This window comes from Amphimedon queenslandica, unplaced genomic scaffold, assembly GCF_000090795.2.
Source record: "Amphimedon queenslandica unplaced genomic scaffold, v1.1 AMPQUscaffold_13513, whole genome shotgun sequence".
NCBI classification, from domain to species: domain Eukaryota; kingdom Metazoa; phylum Porifera; class Demospongiae; order Haplosclerida; family Niphatidae; genus Amphimedon; species Amphimedon queenslandica.
Genome location: NW_003546251.1, coordinates 437,067 through 444,056, shown reverse-complemented (window position 1 = coordinate 444,056; position 6,990 = coordinate 437,067).

Here is a 6,990-nt window from a genome sequence, read left to right as displayed (position 1 = left end):
GAGAGGGGGTCTACAAGATGGCAGTCATTGGACTGTAAGAGAGTCACTGTCGTAATACACTGCCTCAACTCTGAGGCTGGTCTATTCTTTATCAATTGGACTGGAATTACTATTAACAGTATAACGTTTGAATCCTGTGGGGCTAGTATCACCAGTGACCCTAGACTGGTATCAGATATCAATACACACTACTCATCAGTTCCTTATGGTTGGGAATTTGGTATTAGATTAGAAGCATACCACACTTTACTGTTTGTCAATGGATCAGATCTCACATTAGAATTAGTCACAGTTCAAAACGGAATAGGATATGGACTAACAATAGTAAACTCTTATGATATCACTATCAACGGATCATATTTTTATCGCAATGGTGATACCTGCTTTGGAAGTCGTAATTTTTTCTTGGGCATTAGCAATCCTGGTGGTAACATCCGTATAGTCCATATTCCTGTTCCTTCTCTCTCATACTGTCCATACGTGAAGCAAGATTCAAGCGTTTTGACCATATCAAATACTGTTGCCTCTAATGGTTGCAATTTAATTCTACAACTGAATGAAGCCATTAAATCAATGCCAGCAGAAATAAGATTTGTGGTAGTAGGTTTTGGTGGAGGAATAGGACTGGTAGCAGCAGATTATGAGTGCAACAGATACAGGTATGAGCTAGACAGTGTTACTTTAGTTAACAATCACGCTACAGCTGGGGCAAACTTCGCATTGGTAGTATTACCCGTACCAATTACCATGAGACAGGTTATAAGTCATTTAGGTGTGTCAATTTTTCATGGAACTGGCCTATTGTTTGCCACATTTGAGCCTTTAAACTCAAGATCAGAGTTAAGTATACAGGGTACCAGTACATCTAGTAATAATATAGCTTCTAATGGTAGAGGTACTGGGATTTATATTGTAACTTATGTCAAAGAGTCATGGAACCAAATCAGTATCCAATCCTGCAGCTTTCATAATAATCGTGGTATATCAGGTAGTGGCATATACATAGAAAGCAGAGGCGTTGGAGTATTTAACAAGCTCAATGTGTCACTGACTAATGTGGCTTTGAGTAGGAACTCTGCCATTACTAGGTATGATAACTTACAAGAGGTGATTGATGCTACTGTGACTCTCATTAACATCGATTGCATCATTGATGGACTATCAATTGCTGATAGTTTTGGAAGCAGAGGACTATCGCTCATCACATCTCGTGTTTATATCCGAGGAGATAACGTGATTAGCAACAATGTAGCCCCATCAGGTTCAGGCGGTGGTGTTCACATGGATCCTTATTCCTACTTCATATTCCAACCTCCAGCGAACCTGTCATTTTTAAACAATCATGCTGATAATTTTGGTGGTGGTATCTACATACTACCAAGGCTAAACAGAACAGTACAATTCCCATGCTTTATTCAAATTGATTCACCTTCACCCACTCCTGACGTGAAGCTGTATGCTGAAGGTAACACTGCTAATATTACCGGTAACTTCATTTATGGCGGAGACCTCCTTTACTGTACTTTTGTAACCAATTTTTTCTATTCTTTTTGTCGAAATGAGACAAATTCATTTTGCGCTTATAGTGTGTTTCAAAGAGTATTTAACATGTCAAACGAGAATGACAGTCGTTCAATTTCTTCAACAGGAGTTGGAGTTGCTCTTTGCGAGGATGGTGATATCAACAGAACGAGAAATTATGTGATGACAGCTACTCCAGGGCGTGCTTTTCATATTAATCTATTATTAATAAGTGAGACAAATGGCATAGCAATTGGGACTCTCAGAGCTTATTTCTTTAATGGTCCACCACAACCTCCACAGCCACCTAATTCACTTCCAAATCTCACAGAATTCATAATAGCTGATTGCACTCCAGTTGAGTTTGTTGCATATCAGTACACGCTAAATGGGAATTTCAGTATGTCTCTTTTTTCAACAGTTTTAGTCCAATACTTTTATGAGAGTTACACTCCTTTAGTTATTACCATAAAATTTGAGGAGTGTCCACCACTTTTTGGACTCATGCCCACAAATGATAGGAATGGTCTATTGAGCTGTGACTGCAACAGTTATCTGATGGAAGCTAATGCTAATTGCAACATCAACTCTAGCACTATAACTAGCAACCCACGAAATAAATGGATTGGATACAACTATGAGGATACCTGTACATACACTGGTGATTGTCCATTTGGTTATTGTAAGGGTGAAGAGGTGACCTTTACTATCAATAATGTTGATGAACAGTGTGCTCTTGATAGATCAGGTGTATTGTGTGGAGGATGTGCTGAGGGTTACTCTATAAAGCTTGGTTCCAATGAATGTGGTCAATGTTCCAATAGTTACTTGTCTCTGTTACTAGTGTTTGGTATAGCTGGTGTAGTATTGGTTATAATTCTCATTTTATTGAATCTCACTGTTACCATTGGTACCATAAATGGACTCATCTTCTATGCTAACATTGTTAAAATTCTTAAGCCAATACTGTTTCAGACTGACTCAATTCCAGTTCTGAGCCAGTTCATTTCTTGGATCAATCTTGACTTTGGGGTTAATGTGTGCTTCTATGATGGAATGACACCCAGTCATAAGATATGGTGGCAGTTTGCATTCCCTATCTATATATGGATCATTATTGGTATTATTACAATAGCTGTTAAAAAGATGACGAATCATCGCTTCTTTGACCCGGTTACAAGATATTTCATACACTTCAAAATAGTCAATATATTTGCTACACTCCTCCTCCTCTCATATACCAAACTGATCCAGACACTTGTCAATATATTCAATCGCTCTAGCATTGAATGTGATGGAGAGGCTAAAACTGTATTATACTATGATGGAACTCTGGACTATGCTAAAGGGAGCCACCTACCAATGTTCTTGTTTGGTTTTGGCTTTTTGTGTGTCGTAATTGTACCGTACACACTTTTCCTCTTTGCCTTGCCACTTGTGGAAAAAGGAGTTGCCCATTTACTTGAAAAATGTCAAGGCTTTGGTCGTCTGTGGCTCAAGATAAAACCACTCACAGATGCATATGCGAGCCCATTTAAAAACAACTGTCGGTTTTGGGTTGGATTTCTCATTGTAATCCGCCTCGTTGTATCTTTAGTGTTTGCCAGCCAAACTGATGAGACGTACATCATTTATATTGTGTTCACAATCATACTATTCACACTCATGTTTTCTGTCTCACTAGAGGGCCCTTATACCAATCGCTATCTAAACAAACTGGAGCACTGGTTCTTGGTTAATCTACTAGGCATCATTGCCTATTCTAGACATCCTAGAATTGGAGTCGGCATATTCCATTCTCTCGTTTTTGCTACTTTTATTCTCATTGTTACTTGGCATTGCTTTGCCCGCTGGAATGGGGATTTCGACCTAAATCCTCAAAGCATTATCAAGTCACTTAAAAAGAGTACAAAAAGGACTCGTGGCTTTAGAAATGCTACCAGTGAAGCCACAGACTCTAAATTAGAAATGGAAACATCATCAAGTGATCGTACTACAACAAAGAGCACTGACGTGTCAACCAAGGGCACTACAACCAATAGCAGCAGCACAGTAATGTCATCTGTTGTTAGTGTAGCAGCTGATGGCAGTAAATTTAATGCTGTTGGCGCATCAAGATTGAAGCTTGCTCCTGCTAATGCAGGATATCGGGAATCTGTGCTTGATCTTGATCCGCCAGAATATTAACAATAATTATTAGACTTATTTTTATTAGTTATAGTCCCAGTGTGATGTTTGTTATTATATCTAGCTATAGTAAACTCTGTACTCTTACTTCCTTGTCTATGTAGTTTTAAAATAAAACTGATAAACATTGAAGCATAACTCGCATAAGTGAAGCTTTGAAAATGCTCATAGCACAGAGCACAGAGTATTGATACAGTAACTTGACTATATAAGGCAATTATAGATAGTAGTCTATAATAACCTATCAATCATAACAGCTGAGGTCACTTTGTGCCAATATGGAGTCAAGGAGTATAGTCTTCCTTTTATGTCTTTGTAGTATCAGTGGAGCTCTTGCTAAAACATGGATTGTGTCTCCTACTGAGAATTGCAGTAGAGCAAACTGCCATAACCTCTCTTATTATACAGGTGATCCTTCTCTTTATTTCTCTACTGATACAACCCTGATATTCCTTGAGGGAGTCCATTACTTGTATGAGCCAGTTACTATCAGTGGAGTATCTAATCTCACACTACAAGGAGAGGGGATCCTACAAGATGGCAGTCATTGGACTGTAAGAGAGTCAACTGTCGTAATACACTGCCTCAACTCTGAGGCTGGTCTATTTTTTGTCAATTGGACTGGAATTACTATTAACAGTATAACATTTGAATCCTGTGGGGCTAAAATCATTAATGAATCTCAACTGGGATCAGATATCAATACACACTACTCATCAGTTCCTTATGGTTGGGAGTTTGGTGTTGGATTACAAGCATACCACACTTTACTGTTTGTCAATGGATCAGATCTCACATTAGAATCAGTCACTGTTCAAAACGGAACAGGATATGGACTAACGATAGTAAACTCTTATGATATCACTATCAACAGATCATATTTCTATAAAAACAACTATCGGTATCTCTGCAATGAAAGCTATGATCAAGCCGGTGGTAACATTCGTATAACTCATCTTCCTCTTCTCTCATCCTCAAGATGTCCTCGAGTTAAAGAGATTGAAAGTGTGATACTCATTAGAGACACACGTGTGTCTTTCGGAGTCAATCAAAGAATATGTGACCCTTATTTTATGGCATCAAGTGAGAATTTAACAACTTATGCTCGATATACCTTGCCAGTTGGCGGTGGAATAGGACTAGTTGCAGCTGATTACAGTTGCAATAAGTTTAGATACAAATTGGAGAATATCGTAGCCTACAAGAATTATGCATATTACTCAGGGTCTAATTTTGCATTGATTTTTTATCCAGTCCCAATCAGTATATCAGGAATGCTAAGCACAAGAGGTTTCACAGCTTCTGATTGCCCAGTACAAGACCCATCATCAATAATGTCTAAAGGTAGCGGAATGATTTTTAGCGTTTTTGATTCACTTGAAAGTGGCATTAACTCAGAATTAAACATTACCGGCCTCGTCTCTAGCAATAATATAGCATTAATAGGCTCTGGCCTGTATATTTCAACCCACACAAAACGATCATGGAGCTCTATCAACATCAAATCTTCTAACTTTACTAGAAATAATGTTCGTTACATAGGAGCAAGTGCTGTTTACATTGAAAGGAGAGATATTGCTGAAATTTCGTCTTCACTGATAGTATCACTTACTGATGTGTCAATAAATGAAACTGTCAACAGTTTGCCTAATTATGAAAACCCTTATAATGGAGCACTGAGTCTCAGTAATATTGACTGTGTCATTAATGGGCTAGTCATTGCTAATAGTGCCAACATCAGAGGGCTATCACTTGCTTCATCTCGTGTTTTTGTTCAAGGAGATAACTTAATCCACAATAACACAGCTCTCTTTGGTTCAGGTGGAGGTGTTTACATGGATCCTTATTCCTACTTCATATTTCAACCTCCGGCAAACTTGACATTTTCTAGAAATTATGCTGATCAATATGGTGGTGGCATTTACATAAGCCCAAGAGCCAATAGGGTCTTTAGTCCACCTTGTTTCTTTCAAATTGATTCACTACTCCCCTTGCCTGAAGTTAGGCTGATTGCTGATGGTAACACTGCTAACATTACTGGGACATTCATTTCTGGTGGTGAGCTGGTATATTGCTTCTTCGTGACAAACTTTTACTATTCTTACTGTCGTAACAGTCCACAATTATCCTGTTCATACAATGTAATGCAAAATTTCATTGTTCCCAACACGAGCACACAAGACAGATTCTTCATTTCATCGGTTCCAGTAGCTGTTCTGTTATGTAATGACAGCGATAACATTATTCTCTATGTTAGAAATAAAGCAGTTTCTGTAATGCCAGGACAATCATTTGCATTAAAACTGGTAGTCCTGAGTGAGACATACGGCATAGCTCCAGGGAAAATTCACAGTAGTGCCAATGGAGTGACTACCACTAATTCAATAAAAGCCAACTGCACTGAGATCTCTTTTACATACTATAAGCCAATTGGTGTCAGGAATATACACATATCGTTAACCACTGATCAATCAGTCGCTTATATACACCAAAGCACAACACCATTATGCGTGAATTTAACTTATGCAGACTGCCCACCATTTTTTCAGTTGGTCAGCAATAGTGCTAATTCAAGCATTTGTGGTTGCAATAGATACATTTCTAACGCTACCGAAAGTGCAGTCTGCAATATCAACACAACTATGATCACTACTACCTATAATGAAGTGACTAATTGGATAGGATATGATAATAACAGTAGCTGCACATTTGTAGGTCAGTGTCCATTTGGTTACTGTAAGGATGAAGAGGTGACCTTTACTGTCAATGATGTTGATAAACAGTGTGCTCTTGATAGATCAGGTGTATTGTGTGGAGGATGTGCTGAGGGTTTCTCTATAAAGCTTGGTTCTAATGAATGTGGTCAATGTTCCAATGGTTACTTGTCTCTGTTACTAGTGTTTGGTATAGCTGGTATAGTATTGGTTATATTTCTCATTTTACTCAATCTCACTGTTACCATTGGTACCATAAATGGACTCATCTTCTATGCTAACATTGCTAAAATTGTTGAGCCAATACTGTTTCAGACTGACTCAATTTTAGTTCTGAGCCAGTTCATTTCTTGGATCAATCTTGACTTTGGGGTTAAGGTGTGTTTCTATGATGGAATGACGCCCAGTCAAAAGATATGGTGGCAGTTTGCATTCCCTATCTATATATGGATCATTATTGGTATTATTACAATAGCTGTTAAAAAGATGACGAATCATCGCTTCTTTGAGCCAGTTACAAGATATTTCATACACTTCAAAATAGTCAATGTATTTGCTACACTCCTCC